Source organism: Somniosus microcephalus, chromosome 15 (assembly GCF_052327205.1).
Source record: "Somniosus microcephalus isolate GS21.2 chromosome 15, FLI_Smic_1.0, whole genome shotgun sequence".
In the NCBI taxonomy this organism is placed as follows: domain Eukaryota; kingdom Metazoa; phylum Chordata; class Chondrichthyes; order Squaliformes; family Somniosidae; genus Somniosus; species Somniosus microcephalus.
The window spans coordinates 61,751,163-61,767,564 of NC_141001.1; the positions used below are offsets into that span (position 1 = coordinate 61,751,163).

General features: G+C 47.8%; 1 long non-coding RNA gene across 1 annotated transcript; it reads right to left on the reverse strand.

Moving 5' to 3' along the window:
- Positions 1-5,592: 5,592 nt before the first annotated feature.
- LOC147106972 (uncharacterized) lies at positions 5,593-8,018 on the reverse strand. The gene is made up of 3 exons (XR_015081071.1): positions 7,936-8,018; positions 7,634-7,720; positions 5,593-5,893 (listed from the first exon to the last, which is right to left on the reverse strand). It is a non-coding gene; the product is annotated as an uncharacterized LOC147106972 (long non-coding RNA).
- Between the last annotated feature and the right edge of the window lie 8,384 nt (positions 8,019-16,402).

Genomic DNA, 16,402 nt, shown 5'->3' on the forward strand with positions numbered 1-16,402 from the left:
CAAGCCCGAGCCTCACTGCCTGTGTCTTCCGAGGGCGACACATCGGATACTGGGGCCATGTGGTCACTGGAGGGGAGCAGAGGAATTAGCTCTGATGTGGGTGAAGCTCCAGGACCCAGAGGGCTGCAGCAATGCCATGGGGAAAGGGAAGCTCGGGGGCCATCTCCCCGGAGGGTGAGTGCGCGCATGAATTCTGCAGCACAGGATTCGGATGAGGACCTCGATATCACGGCGATGAACACACAGGCGATGAGCATGCATACTGAGCTCATGGGTGCAATGGTAAGGGTGCCCGACAGCATGGATGCACTGGCTAGGAGCGTGGAGGAGTCCGCCACCAGCACAGTTGTCATCTGTGTGCAAACCCTCGAGCCCATCCTTGCCTCTTTGCAGAGGATGGTTGACTTGCAGGGAGACTGTGGGAACCCAGACCCTATACCGCGTGTAATGGGTGAGGTGGCAGCATCTATTGCAGCACAGGCCAAGGCACCACAATGGCTTAGAAACATAGAAACATAGAAACATAGAAGATAGGAGCAGGAGTAGGCCATTCGGCCCCTCGAGCCTGCTCCGCTATTCAATGCGATCATAGCTGATCATCCAAATTCAGTACCCTGTCCCTGCCTTCTCCCCATACCCCTTGATCCCTTTAGCCTTAAGAAATATATCCTACTTCTTCTTGAATATATTTAATGAATTGGTCTCTACTGCCTTCTGTGGTAGAGAATTCCACAGGTTCACCACTCTCTGGGTGAAGAAATTCCTCCTCATTTCTGTCCTAAATGGCCTACCCCTTATCCTTAGACTGTGACCCCTGGTTCTGCACTCCCCGACCATCGGGAACATCCTTCCTGCATCTAGCCTGTCCAGTCCTGTCAGAATTTTATAAGTTTCAATGAGATCCCCTCTCATTCTTCTAAACTCCAGCGAGTATAAGCCCAATCGACCCAATCTCTTCTCATACGTCATTCCTGCCATCCCAGGTATCAGCCTGGTGAATCTTCACTGAACTCCTTCCATGGCAAGAACATCCTTCCTCAGATAAGGTGACCAAAACTGCACACAATACTCAAGATGTGGTCTCACCAAGGCCCTCTACAACTGCAGCAAGACATCCTTGTTCCTGTACTCAAATCCTCTCGCTACGAAGGCCAATATACCATTTGCCTTCTTAACCGCCTGCTGCACCTGCATGCTTAGTGCTGTAATCGAGTCATTGGTTGGTGCTATCCAATCTCAACTGCGCTGATGCAGTCTCAGATTGATGCCACGCAAGCGCTGACTGCTGCCATCGTCGCTGAGTCGACCACTGGCCACCGAGGATCTCACGGTGCCGCAGCAGGACAGCAATCTGTGCTCGAGCAGATTGCTCCGGATGCTGTGGTTCTGCCCCAGGGGAGTGGCAGTGTGTAGGTGGAGCAGGAAGGTGCTCTCCGCTCTCAGGATGACAGCATTCCTGCTCCCACCACTGCCACTCCATCATTGCACTTGCCACAGCCTGTAACCCAGCCATCCCAGACTGCTGCCATCCATGCAGAGTTGGTGCAGTCTGCAGCCAGGCCCTCCAGGCCCAGAGCTGGTCGAAGGCACCCTGCAAGGCCATCTGCAGTCTCTGGCTCCCAGATTCAGCAGCCTTACGCTAACCTTGCTGCAGTCACTGGGGTCACATTACAGAGGAGCTGTAGTGTTGTGTATGTAATATGTGTGCTACTTTGAACCTATGGACAGGACTGCACTACTTGTTGGGCGTAGTGATACGCAGTACCACTCCTGGCCATAGGGGTATAAATAGTACTGTGGGTACTGATCCCCCTCAGTTCCCGCCTGTGGGCATGAAGTAAAGACCTATGTATAGTCCCTACCTCCAACCAGTAAAGACCTGTTTGAGTTATACGTTTAAGTCTTTGTGTTAATTGTTCAATACAATACACATACTTAACACTGGCGACGAGTCGGTTCGAACCCTGCGGCAGTTATTCCACAGCGGCTTCGTCCAAAGACAGGACGTTGAAGAGAGGTTCCAATCCTCAACACCCCACTGAAAACTGAAGGGCAGCAGAAATCCTGACAGCTTCCAGCGACTGGAAGCGACAGGCATTAGGACCCTGAAGCCTCCATAACCTCGTGGGTAAGCCAGAGCCTGGGAGGGCGCGAGCGGGTAAGCCAGAGCCCGGGAGGGAGCGAGCAAGAGCCGCCGAGCGGGTGAGCCAGAGGCCGGGAGCCGCTTCAAGCAGGAGGCGCTTAGCGGGCCAGCGATCGCACCGGTGATAAGGGCTGAGAACCGTTTTGGGCGGGCGGCGCACCAGCGATCGCACAGGAGATAAGAGCCACAGTCGGGCTGAAAGTCAGCGACGAGAAGCGCGGGAAAACTGCCATTGAAGTGGGCGGGGAGAGCGAGAAGCGCGGGAAAGCCGCCATTTTTTGCGGGAAAACCGCTGGGGAAGAAGGCAGAAGCGGGAAAACCGCCATTTTGTGGGCGGAGGATGACGGCAAGAGCGGGAAGCCGCCATCTTGGATAACAGTAAAAAAAAAAAATCTGAGAAATTGCAAATCTGATAAAGTACTACAATGCCTAAACATGGGAATATTAGCAACTTTGATAGTGACATCGAAGATTGGGCCATATATGTTGAACGAGTTAAAAATTATTGTAAGGCCAATAAAATTCGTGAGGCTGATAAAGCACTAACATTATTAAATTTAATGGGTGCGAAGACATACGGGCAATTGAAACACCTGTTATCACCAGATGAACCGGCGGATAAGACGTTCGATGAGATTGTTACTGTCCTGAAAGATCATCTAAACCCCACGCCGCTGATGCTAGCGGAACGATTTACATTTTACGACAGAAGGCAGCTACAGCATGAAAGCAATGCTGATTATTTGCTGGAATTGCGTAAATTAGCGAAATATTGCCAGTTTGGAACGGGACTGACAGAGGCACTTCGAGACAAATTTGTGTGTGGTTTATTTAAACAGGATACACAAAAGCGACTGCTCGAGGAGAATGAGCTGACGCTTGAGAAGGCGGTCACTATGGCAGCAGCACACGAAGCCGCAGCGAGAGGCATGGCAGTAATGCAGCTACGGTCACCGGAGCTCAGTGCACACAAATTGGGTGTGAGTTCTGGCAAATGTTATCGTTGTGGAAAGACAACGCATGATCAGAACCAGTGTTGGTTTAAAAACCAAGAATGTAGAACTTGTGGTAGGCTTGGACATATAGCTAGAGTATGCAGGTCAGGGAAGAAGACCAGCAACAAGAAGTCACCGCAAGGAAAATACGCAAAGGTACACAAGGTGACCGAACAGGAGTCCGATTCAGATGCTAGCAGTAATGAACTGGCTAGCTTAAGCTGTAATGAACTGGCTAGCTTAAGAGTACTCAACGCTGGTAAGGGTGCAGACCTCCAGACAATTTGGGTCACTCTTCAGATAGAAGGAGTCCAAGTAAAACTGGAATTGGACACTGGATCGGCATTGACGGTCATAAATAAGAAAGATTACGGAAAGTTATTCCAACATATTCCCCTACAGGATACGGGGATTATATTGAAAACATACACGGGGCAAAGAGTGTACCCCATCGGGAAAATAGAGGTTGCAGTGGTCCACAAGGGCGAAGACAGTCAAATAATGGACTTATATGTGATATCTGAAGGAGGTCCTCCACTACTAGGACGGGAGTGGATTAGGAAAATGAATATGGACTGGCATTTCCTACAAACAATAACGAGTGAGAACTCGGTGAAGATAGTTGGCCCAGACTCTGGAACGGATGATGGTAAGCCCAACTCAGGTGCAAAAGACAAAGTTTCAGCACAGAATTCCACTGAGCAACAACAACATAGTTTAACTGTGGATTCTGAGTCTGGCAAGTCTACTGATGTGCCCATTTCTGAGGGACACCGGGCTCGAACTCAACTCCATTTCAAACTACAACAGCAATTAGAACAAATGCTTCGCCGTTTTGAGCAAGAGTCGAATGCAACGAAAGAGTTCTTTGATATAGAGTTGGAGAATCTGGAAAGACAACAGAAGCAGCTGATGGAGAAAATGGAGCAGGAGCACACAAAACGTCTGATGTCAGAGGAGTTAACGGTCAGCCAACTCCTGCATATGCTGAAGGACAGGACTCTGAAATGGGAAAAACTTGAACATGAACTTCAATATTCAAACGAAAGGGGTTCGGAGCTCTCAAAGGTTATTGGAAGAGCTGAGGTGGCAACACAGACTGAGATGACTGCAACAGAGCAGCCCTTGGATGCCAAAAGTACGCTGACTCACGTCAACGTAGAACAACAGACCGCTGAAACAGCTGCTCCGGTAGAGGGATTGCATAGTCCGATCAATCAATCTCCAAAGGAAGTTGAAGTATTAAAATCACAAATGAGGTCACTAGTAAACGACTTGCTGAAAGCCCAGAAAAAGCTGGATGCAGAGGTACACATGAAGAAGTCTCTTCAGGAAAGATGTCTGGATTTGGAACAAGAGCTAGCTAACGTCCAGCTGGGTATGGAGGAAATAGACGACCCTCTCACTGGTCTAGCTCAGGACGACACCGAATATTACGATGTCCTGTCCTGCCCAGCTTGTAACTTCGACTCCCAAAGTGCAGAAATCATGGAGGAGCACCAAAAGTCTACGGAACATCGGGAGAAGCTGGCTCTACGACGGAAACAGGAGGAAGAGAAGGAGGAACTGCGCATGCAGCTGGCAGCTGTGGCAGCTGACAATGGAGCCCAGAGAGTCTCCAAGAAGCAGAAAAGGAAAAGTAAAAACAGAAGATGACCCATCTGAACCATTATCACCTCTACCAGATCACACACGTGGTCCCTCCGAACGGAGCCAATTCAGTTCGGAAGTTCAAACTGTTAAATCCATGAAAGGACTATTGAATGAGTCACTCCAGCAACGTGAACCGACTACACCACAGAGATTGAATCTGTGAACTGTTTTCCGCAGAGACTGAATCTGTGATCTGTTTTGACATGAAGTTATCTATGTATCTATGTTATTCTGTTATGTAAACCTGAAGTTATATATGTATATATGTTATTACGTTATGTTAAATGGGGAGATGACTGTAAAGCTAGGAAGGGAGGAATGTTGTGTATGTAATATGTGTGCTACTTTGAACCTATGGACAGGACTGCACTACTTGTTGGGCGTAGTGATACGCAGTACCACTCCTGGCCATAGGGGTATAAATAGTACTGTGGGTACTGATCCCCCTCAGTTCCCGCCTGTGGGCATGAAGTAAAGACCTATGTATAGTCCCTACCTCCAACCAGTAAAGACCTGTTTGAGTTATACGTTTAAGTCTTTGTGTTAATTGTTCAATACAATACACATACTTAACATGTAGGGTTGGGAGGGGGAAGTGCAAAGTGGAGGGAAATCATTGAGGAAGGCCCAGTAAATAACATTTTTAGACCAAATGTTGGGAGTGTTTGTACCAAAGTTGGATGTGTTTGTAAATAGATTGTTCACTTTGTTAAGAATTATTTTGATGTGCTAAGAACCAGTTGTGTTTGTTAATAAATTGTTTGTTATTAGTTGTGCTTAATAAGACACAGTTGTTCAGAATAAAATTAAAATGTTTATTTCAACGTTACAAATTTCCTCGTGTTTCTCATTGGAACTTTGGCCAGTCATAGGGACTGCGGGCTGGCTGTAATGATGTGGTTGTTGATCCCAAATGCCATCTGCTCTCTCATTCATCGGAAGCGCTGTGTAATGAGGTGTTCACGAACGGCCCTTGCAGAAACAACATTGAGCGCCTTCCTCCCCCGTTGTTGCTGCTCCTCCTCCTCCTCTTCATCCTTCTCCTCCGCCTCCTCCTCCTTCTCTCCCTCTCCCTCCTCCTGAGGTGGATCTCCAATACCTACTAAATAAGTCAAGCAATTCATTAAGCGACAATACTTTTTCCCCTCTCCTGGCAAACTCCTACCTACCAAACTCCTACCTACCTAGGTCACTGCCCGACGTGCCATTTATTTGGGTCCTCAGAATGGCCAGGTTGTGCAGCATGCAGCACACAACTATGAAAAGGGAGACTCGATTAGGGAAGTATTGCAGGGCTCCTCCAGAGTGGTCAAGACAGCGGAACCGTTGCTTCAGCACACCGATTGTCTGTTTGATGAGGTTCCTAGTGGCACTATGGCTCTCATTGTAGGCGAACTCAACAGGAGTGTTGGGGTTACAGAGCGGTGTCATCAGCCAGGTGCAGTGTGGATAACTGTCAAATCTCTCCAAACACCTCACTCCCTCTCTCAACCTGCGTATGCAGAGTTGATTGCCGACAGGAAAAAACAGGAAGCACACACCTTTAAATAGCACTCCCCCAGCTCCCAGCCGACTGCAAACCATCCCCCTCTACCTGTCGTTCCTAGCGGCAGGCACTGAGGCAGGGGGCGAGAATCAATTTCCAGTCCGGGGTGCTACCGGGGTGATGTGCGCTTGGATGACGTCACAATCTCTGGGTGCAGGAGATCCTGGCGGTAGTGTTTAGCGCCACCGCAAACCGCCAGTTGAATTTCACGGGCGGAGCTTCAATCGTCGCACATGGGCGGTAAGTCATTAGTGCCCAGTTAGCGCCCCCCAGAGGTGCTAACAGGAGGCGCTAATCAAACAAATTTTTCCCCCTAAGTTTTAGAATGCAGCAAATTAATTGGGGGCATTCACAATTCTTTAATCCAGCAAAGAAATCAAATTGACAAGAAAGCCACATTAGGGAGATTGTCTTATATATTGATGCCACTTCTTTACTCGCAAAACAGTTCTCTCGATTTGATGAGGTATTATTGGCTTATCTCTGTTGAACTGTCAGCCAAGAACAAGGTGTACTGAGTTTTTTTTTCCCCCAGGAAGTGTTCAAAGTCTCTTAGTACTGGCGAAGTCAATATTTGTGAAGTGTGTCCATGAACCAACATAAGGCTCCAGCAGGGTATAAATGTATAAATAGAAACATCCTGATACCTGAGCTGGGAATGATCAGTACAGACACACGCGACTTAAAATAAAGAAAAGGAAATAGTTCCATTATCCAGAAGTGATAAACATGAAAAAATTTGCACATATATATATAGAAACACAAAAATCGTCTGTCCAGTGAACTTTTGTCTGTCACATTTCTGGCATCACACTTGTACACATGCAAATTTCTGTGTTACACTTGCACCCGATTGGCTCAAATTTTAGTTTCATAAACCAGCAACAAATTGCAACTAAATAGGTAGGAAATGTAGCAATCAAAAACAGGAACAGAAGATATTGATCAAACAATACTAAGGACTAAAACTGAAAATCAGGACGCTTGAAATTATGAATCAAAGTCATCAGTAAACAAACAGCTACTAATAAAACAATAGTAAGGAGGAGAATAGGAAGCAACAAAACTGCTCAAAATTGGCAGGCATTAACAGCAAATGCTGATTATATAGGGATTTCTGATCACCTCACCCTTCCAAATAATTAACACTATGTGCTATCAGGCAATGGGGAACAAGAAAATGGACATAACTAGAAATAATCAACATTTAAACAACAGTAAGAGAACATTAAAAAATACATTTATAGTAGTTCTGAGCTGTAACTGACACCAGCCCAAAATATCAACTGCCCTTACCAATACAACTGCATGTCACTGCCTGAAGTCACCTCAGCAGGCCACGGTCAGTCGGGAGCTCCAATCAGCATTCGCTCATTCTTCTCTCTGGATTAAATTGAAGGTATTTTTTCTATCCAATCATTTAAATTAGCAGGGAGCATGAAGTTTGTGTTTATATTATAGTCAATGGTGCTGCATTTTTGGACTTGGAGCATTTAGCATTAAAAAAAAATTTGATTGATTCATATATATATTTATGTCTAATTTGTGAGGCCTGAACCCAAAAAGCATATGGAGACACACGCCATGATTTCCCCTACCTGGGTGTGTCCGTGGCGGGTGAGGTCAGTGGAGGGCTGCGAGGCCGTTGCTGCCTTCATCCCACTGCAAGGAAAGATTTTTCCGTAATGGGGCATGTTAAGCCTGCCCAGCTCGATACCCAGCCTAATGAAAAGGTGTGGGTCTGGTGACGTCAGCGCTGATGCATATGGTGCCAGTTTATTTAAAGGGGCCATGGCCCCATTTGATTTTACTTCTCATTTAGGACAGTTGAGCCTACTGTTAGTGCTTCGCTGGCTGTAATATGAGTTCACAGAGACAGAGGGCTGCTCCTCGATTCTGCGATGACTCCCTCCATGTGCTTGTGGAGGGAGTCAGAGCACGCAGGGAGGTCCTCTTCCCCGCCAGTGGCCGCAACAGACCTCCCCAGGAGACCAAGGCAGCCTGGCTGCAGATAGCAGAGGAGGTGACGAGCAGGTCTGTGGTGATGAGGACATGGGTGCAGTGCCGCAAGCGCTTCAATGATCTTCTAAGATCAGGAAAAGTGAGTATTAAGCCACACTTACCTTCATGCTGCTGTGCCTCTCATCGCATCCCCATCACTCTGCCTTCCTGACCCTACTTCTGCACATCCTTGCTCACCCCAACATCCCTTGCAACTTTACTCATCCCTCTCTCTCTATCTACATTATCACATCCCCCATCTTACTAACCACCCCTCACACTCACCCTCATCCTACTGCAATCATACCAACTAACAACACACAAGGAGGCCACTTGGTAGTGCCACCCCACTCCCTCATAGTCTCCCTCTAAAGATCTAAGTCATCCATTCCTTACACTCATTCCATCACTCTCACTCAACCTTCTCTTCTTTCCCTCCTTGCAGGAAAAGAGAGCCCACAATAAGAGGGAGAGGGAAAGAGCTGGAGAAGGCCCTCAATCACTAGCAATCCTCAGCAGTGCAGAGGAGGCTGCCCTGGAGATTACTGGAGCAGTCGACCAGCCGGAAGGATGGAGAGAGGGGCTCATCAGAACAACCTGGTGACAGAATCAGTTTCCATACAGATACATGGCATTCATCATTCACTTATATGGGGGCTGATGTCAAGAGACATTGAATGCTCATCATGTGCATAATGGTATCTGTATGCAATCTACAAATGATATATCTAACTGATCTCTTTACTCTCCCACAGGTCCATCAAGAGCCCCTCACCCACTGTCCAGGAGAAAGAGCGTTGCACTCTTCAGAGGAGCCTCCAGCCTCTGAGGGCGCAGCGTCACCTGAGACAAGGTAAGCCAGCACCAGCACAGATACACACCTTGGTGGGTCCCTCATGAGCTAGAGTAGTGTTGTCACCTGGTGTCTCACACAGCACATGTGAGCAAGAGCAGATGGTGGAGACAAGGACAGCAGTGGAGACTCCTCTTTGGAAGGCGCAGGAGTCTCCTAGCTGTGTTCAGCTGCATGCAGACACTGAGCCTCGGGGGCCATCCAGAAAGAGGGCGATCTTAGAGCTGCAGGAACAAGTGCAGGAGGCTTTGACAGGTTTTTTGAGTGCGATGAGTGTGAGTGTTCAGAGAATCAAGGAATCTTTCTCCAACATGAGCACCACTGTGGCGCAGACAATTGTGGCTGTAGGTTCCTCCATGGATAGGATGGTCACCTACATGGAGCACCTAATGCAGCAGTTGCACGAGCACATGGTGTCTATGTAAAATAGATGGGCATCTATGGAGGATAGAAACCAGAGGCTCATAGGTGTCCTTTCTAGGAGGGATGTTAGTGTAGACGTGGGTCCTCATGGCCCCACTGATGTGCAGCAAGGTGCTCGCCAACTACTTGCTAGCAGAGAAGTGCAGGTGGCCCAGGAGAGGGATGATGGTGGGAGGGGACATGGAAGTGGGGGCTCCTCTCCAAATGCTCACACTTCTCTCTCCTTACCAACTGTTCGGTCAGAGCCCCAGAGGCCTCTCCGGACAGCGATGGCCAAGTCTGCCCCTGCACAGTCACAGGAGGAGCAGACTTTGGCAGGGCCCTTACAGTTTCCAAAACCCAGAAGACGACCACCAAAGGCATTTAAGCAGGCGCAGCAGGGAAGTGAGGAGGCTGCTTCTACCTCTGCTGAAGCCACAGGGGTACCACTATATAGAAGCATACAGAAAAGAAAGATGCCACACAAGTTAAATCACAAGGGTAGTCACTTGGGTGTTTTCTTCAATGTTATTGTAAAGTTTACATTCAATTCATCTTTTGTATTAAAGCATTTATTTTGAAAACTTTGCGGCTCTTGACAAGTTTGTGTGCACAATTGGAAGTGGCAGAGTGAATGGTCAGGGCTACCTTAAGCTCCAGCAATGGTGGAGACTGTGAAAATAATGGACTGGTCATTGTAGGGATACTTTATGGTGTTGCTGTGGGGTGATGCCAACCTGGCAGCACATGTGCCAGCCACATGGCTGTGCTGCATAAAGTTTAGTAAATCTGGCCATGATGAAACCATCCCTGGCCTCATGGGCAGCAATGTGGTTGAGTACTGGTGGAATATGGATCGGCAGCTCCTCCAGGTCTTCCTCATCCTCATCTTCCACCTCATGCTCCTCCTCCTCCTCCTCCTCTTTCTCTGAAGAGGCTGTGCGCTCTGTGCTTTGTTCCTCATGCAGCACTAATCCTCACTGCAGTGCGATGTTGTGCAGGACGCAGCAGACCACAGTGATTCTGGAGACCCTGGCTGGTGCGTACTAAAGGGCTCCACCAGATCTGTCCAGGCATTTTGAGCAACCCTATTGTCTGCTCTATGACACTTCTGGTGGAGATGTGGCTTTGATTATAATGTTCCTCAGACTCATTTCTTGACCTCCTCAAAGGTGTCATGAGCCACGTCTTCAGAGGATAACACTTGTCTCTGAGCAGCCAGCCGGTATGTCTGTTTGGAAGTGCCAAGAGCTGAGGGAGGGTGGACTGGTGCAGGTTGAAAGAGTCATGGCAGCTGCCAGGGAACTTGCACACATGCATGATGATCTTCCTATGTTTGGAGATGAGCTGCACATTGAGGGAGTGGAAGCCCTTGCGGTTGACAAAAACTCCTGGGTTATGATGGGGTGCTCTAATAGCCACATTTGTGCAGTTGATGATGCCTTGCACCCATGGGAAGCCAGCCAGAGTGGCAAAGCTGAGTGCATGCTCAGTAACACTGGCTTCATCAGTGGAAAAGATAATGGCCCAGAAATTTGGGTCTCCACGGGTGAGTGCGCACGGGGTACTCACCCGTAAGCCCAATGGAAGTGCCGGTTTCCTGCATGCACTGCGCATGTGCGGGAAACCGGCACTTCCGTTCCCCTGAAAGCAGGGGTTCAGAGGTTGAATGCGTGCGCGGGAAAGGCTGCGCGTGCACATCGAACTTAGTTTTTCTTTTACAGGTTTTCCCGGGAGGGTAAGTCTCCAGAAGTTAGACATATAAAAAGCATGCATCAGGCCTGCTTTTTACAAGGTAAGTGGTGAATTAATTTTTCCACAGGTTTATTATTTTTAAATACTTTAAAGAAAGGTAAGTTTATTTTTAGCCCTGTTAGAAAATAAAATTATTTTTTTCAAAAATTTAAATTATTGTTTAAAATAGTTATTTCATGTAATTTATAGTTTATTTAAAAAATGTGATTCAAAAAAAAATTTATTTGAAGATTAAGTGATGTTTTGAGGCCATAGTATTTATAAGTTTTGACAGCTCTTCCTGTCAATCTTATGAATGGAGCATTCCCTGCTCCGATTGGCTCCCCATGGCCCACGTGATCCCAGGGGCCGCATCGAACTAACTGCGACCCTGGGATATGCAAGCACTGCGCGCCGGCAGCTGGAGCAGGCCCAGGATCGGAATTCCACGCGGGCCCGCAGCTCAACGGCCGGCGCGCAAGGTAAGTGCAGGTCGGGGGCTTGCACCCGCGGGAAGCCCCCGACCCGAATCTCTGGGCCAATATAATTGGCGAACTTGTCACAGAGGGCATCGGTGACCTATGTGATGCATCTATGGGTGGCTGACTGCGAGATGCCACAAATGTCTGCTGCAGGTGCCTGGAAGGAGCAACAGGCGAAGAAGTTGACGGCGCTGGTGACTTTGACAGCTACTGGTAAGGGGTGTCCATCCATTCCTCTGGGCTGCAGGTCTAGCTCCAGCAATCTGCAAATGTCTGCGACGACCTGGTGCGATAGCCTGAGCCTCCTTTGGCACTGGTGTTCAGTCGTGTTGAGGACGCTCATCCTCTACCTGTATACCCTGTGTTGGGGGTATCGCCTCCGACACAGTCCAGCCCTGCGTTGATGCCCTCTGCCCTGTGCAGCATCACGTGGTTGAGGAGAAGGTTGGCAGTCTTGTTGTTGGTTCTGCTGGTGTGCCTGGTGATGCTGGTGTTGCAGCTGATTGTGATCAGATTCTGAGGACCAAGGTGAGAGAATATAAACCGTACCCATTCTGATGGAATAGATGGCAGGTGAGCTTGAGATGACAGAAGCAATCTGTCAGTGGTGAGAGAGGTTGTTCCAATGAGGTGACACTGGACAGGGAGTTTGCTCCAAACACTTGCAACCTGCATAAAGCTCAATCTGTCTTCCAAATGCAGCAAGCAACAGCTTTTGAGCTTGGAAAGTGAACAGCTGTGAGATGGGAGCTTTTATAGCACATTTCCAGCTGTCAAATAATGAGGTGATTCCATGGCCATTCAACGCCTGCCCAGCTTAACAGACGTGATCCCTGAGCAGCATGGACCTCGTGGGCGACCTGGTAAATTCTGAAGGTGAGCTCAAAATAGTTATGAATCCTCTGTTAACGACCTGAATTGCCTCCCCCACCGCTGCATGTCGGGTCTGCTCAGTGCTGGCAGACCCGACATTTGGTAAAGGCGTGTGGTGGCGGGTTGACAGCGGGGTCCTGACCTGCTCTCAAAAAACAACACTTTCCCACCCAACCCGCCACTGATCGTGCCCGCTGAGCAACCGGAAAATTCCCCCCACAGTTATTAATTCCCTAACAGCAGTGTTCACTGCAATAAAATTAAACTCAGTGGTAGCATTCCCGCCTCTGATTCGGAAAGTTGTGGATTCAAGTCCCACGCCAGAGACTTGAGCAAAATGTCCAGACTGACACTCTAGTGCAGTACTAACGGAGTGCTGCACTATCAGAGTGGCTTTCGGATGAGACATTGGGCTAAAAATTCAGTTTGGGGCGCCAAGCTCGCCTGGGCGCCGGAATTACCGCTGCGTGCGGAGCCACTTGCGCCATCCGGATATTCAGTTTCTGCGCCCCAAATGGAAGCAGGCCGCTAAACGAGGCTTCCCGCGCCCTGCTTGGGGCGCTAAAACTGAATATCGGCGCGCTAAGGGCCGCAGCGCCACCCGCTGCGGCACGGCAGGCTGCGGTACTGCAGGCCTTCCTCCCACTGTTAAGGGGGAGGTGCCTGCAACAGCGCGATCCCCGCTCGCGAGTGCCGGCAAATGAGCCCGGCACCAAGGAGAAGTGCCGGGCTCTCAGGAAACAGCCGGCAATGCCGCGGGGGGGGGGAGGGGTGTAGGAGGCCGGGGACGGAGGTGTGGGCAGGCGGGCGCCAAAAAAGCGGCCAGCCGCACCTCCACCTTAACTAGCACCACTACCGCCACAGGTAGGCCCCTGTGTACCGGTCGCTATTTGCGGCCGGCGCTGAAGAGGCGGGTGCGACCAAATATTGCCATCGGGGCGATAGCGGGGCGCTGCGCACACCGATGACGTCATCGGTGGCGGCACAGCGCTACAGGCTAACGCCGCCATTAGCGCCCCGCTAAATATCACGGTAGGTGTGGCCAGTGGTGCAAAAGCCACTGAGTGCCCTCTTTGGGCGCAAACTGGTGGCACAGGCCACTGAATTTCTAGGCCATTAAACCAAGGCCCCACCTGCCCTCTCAGGTAGACATAAAAGTTCTCTATTTCAAAGAACAGCAGGGGAATTCTCCCTGGTGTCCTGGCCAATGTTTATCCATTAACCAAAACAGATTATCTGGTCATTATCACGTTGTTGTTTGTGGGAGCTTGCTGTGTGCAAATTGACTGCCGCGTTTCCTACATTACGACAGTGACTACATTTCAAAAGTACTTCATTGGCTGTAAAGCGCTTCTGTAAAGGGTCTTAAGGTTCTTTTCTTTCTTTCCCATTGGAAATGATGGTGGAAAATGGGGCAGGTACTAAAATGGGCAGAGTTACAGCGGAATGGGACTCTGGTCCCCTATCCACCCTGGGCCATCTGAATCATGCCAGTAAAAGGGATGGTCCCAATTGGTAAATGTAGGTTAGTGTGTCTTTTTCTTCCATTTTACTATGTCCTCATCTCTTTTCACCACTCCCTTTTTGATCTGTGTCCTATCTGATTCTCTCTCTTGTTTTTTTTTCATGCTGTGTTACCATGGGAAATAAGTTCAAATTTAGAAGGTTAGAAATACAAAGGAAATTCAGGTAGAATCTTTTCACTCAATGAGAAAAAGACATGTTGTATAAGGCACTGGGGAAAATACTGAAAAAAATAGCATAAGTGAGTTAAGAAGGCAAATAGATGTCCTTATACAGAGAGAAGGGATTGAGGGATATGGTGAGTCGCTGGGTAAAACAGATTTAGATCAGGCAATAAGAGGCAGGTTTGTTGCTAGCTTTTTCTTGTTTCTACAAATTCGTATACTCTTGCTTTCTTTATCGTTATCTTTTCTTTTATTTTGTTTGTCTCTATCTCACGTTTTGTTTCTCGTGTCCTTGCCTCTTTCATCTATACCTCTTTCTTTTCTTTTACCTAATTTTAGTGGCCATTTTTATTTCCCTCTTGTCAGTCTCTCTCACTTGGAGAGTGAAAAATGTCATTTAATTACAGGTTTCAAACATAATGATGTTTGTTTGTTTGTTTAAATTCACTTTCATACAATGATTTAGAACCATCATATCATGGTTAATTTCATTTCAACAGACAGTTTTAAAAATTAAAATGTTGAAAGAATACATCAGCTTGTCTAGCCCTGTGACTTCATTCAGCTAATTTTTCTAAACATTTACATGTTCTTGTTTTATTTGTGGTTGTGCTCCTTCTTTACTCATAAATAAAAACACTGCTTGATATATTTAATCACACTGCACAATATTGCTTCTTAACTATTGCCTCAAGCATTATAATTTCCAAGATATTTACTGTAATACAATCAGCTCCACTTATATTAAGCTGGATGGAGGCAGGGTGAGGGGCGGGGGGGTAGGGTGGTGGATTACAACAGAAAAAAATCACATATCCAAATCCATAGAGTTCATTTAAATCTATTGCTTGCAACTAAAACCAGTGCTCTTTTAATCTAACGGTTACCACCCATTGTAAGCAATGGTTTGGGTTTTATCTAAGATTCTTCAATTTAGACAAAAGGATAATGTGCTAGTAAGATCAGTTGTACTGGGGGGACCAGCTCCTGCTAGAGTTACAGCTGATTTTCTTGGTGCATTGCTCAAAGGAAGAATGTTACATATTTAAACTTGAGTTTGTGCCACTTTAACAGAACAAGCATGACCTCGCTCTGACCTCAGGAAGTTGAAGTATTTGTGTGAAGGGGAAGGGGCAGAGATGTAAATAACTTCATGTGTGCTGCACAGCATTTGTTCTTGTAGTTGCCAATAAACCCATTTAACTAAAGTATGGTCTGATTGAATTGTGATACACGTGCATTTAACTAAGGGGGTGATTATAGCACTGCCCACCCAGTGGAAACAGAGCAATTCAAATCGCTCAGGTTACTAACTGCTCTGTGAGCTGATGGTTCCCGATTTTAACCTGTTCGACTCAGCATTCTGCAAGCCCTCTCCCCCCACCATCCCCACAAAAGCGCACAGGGTCCTCTTTTACATATACATGTCAGGTCCCGATGCCATTGATTTTAACTTGGCGGCCTGCGCAAGACAGTGGGGAAGAGGATCGAGGCCAGAGGAGGCCCAAAAAGGTAGTTTTTTCTTCACTTTCCTTGTGGGGCCAGGAGGTGCAAGCGTGCTCTTCCAGGCTCCACAAGGAGAGCTTAGGCCTCCCCTGCTGCGGACACACTCACCTCTTCCCGATCATCAGGCCCCACAGGGTGGCGCTAGCAGCTGATCCCGCCACCTAGCCGGTGGCCTTCAGGCTGCACAATTTTCTGTTGCGGTATTTAAATGAGGCCCGGGTGTTAAAATACCTCAAGCCTCATTTCTGGAGCAGCGGATGAGTTTCTAACTCACAGCACTACTCACCCGTTGTAAACTGGCCCGCAGTTAAACCGAGCAGTCCACTGGTGATATCACAGGCTTAAGCTGATCCTGGTCTTCAGCAATATAAAGGAGAAATACAGATAGGATGATCAGAACATCTAATGAAATGTAGTGGGGAGTAGTAATGCTATTGTTTCCACTTGCTAATGAAAATTGTATGAACAAGCGTTTGGTGAAATTTAAATACGAAAGGCATTATATTGTTGTGTGTGATAATAATAA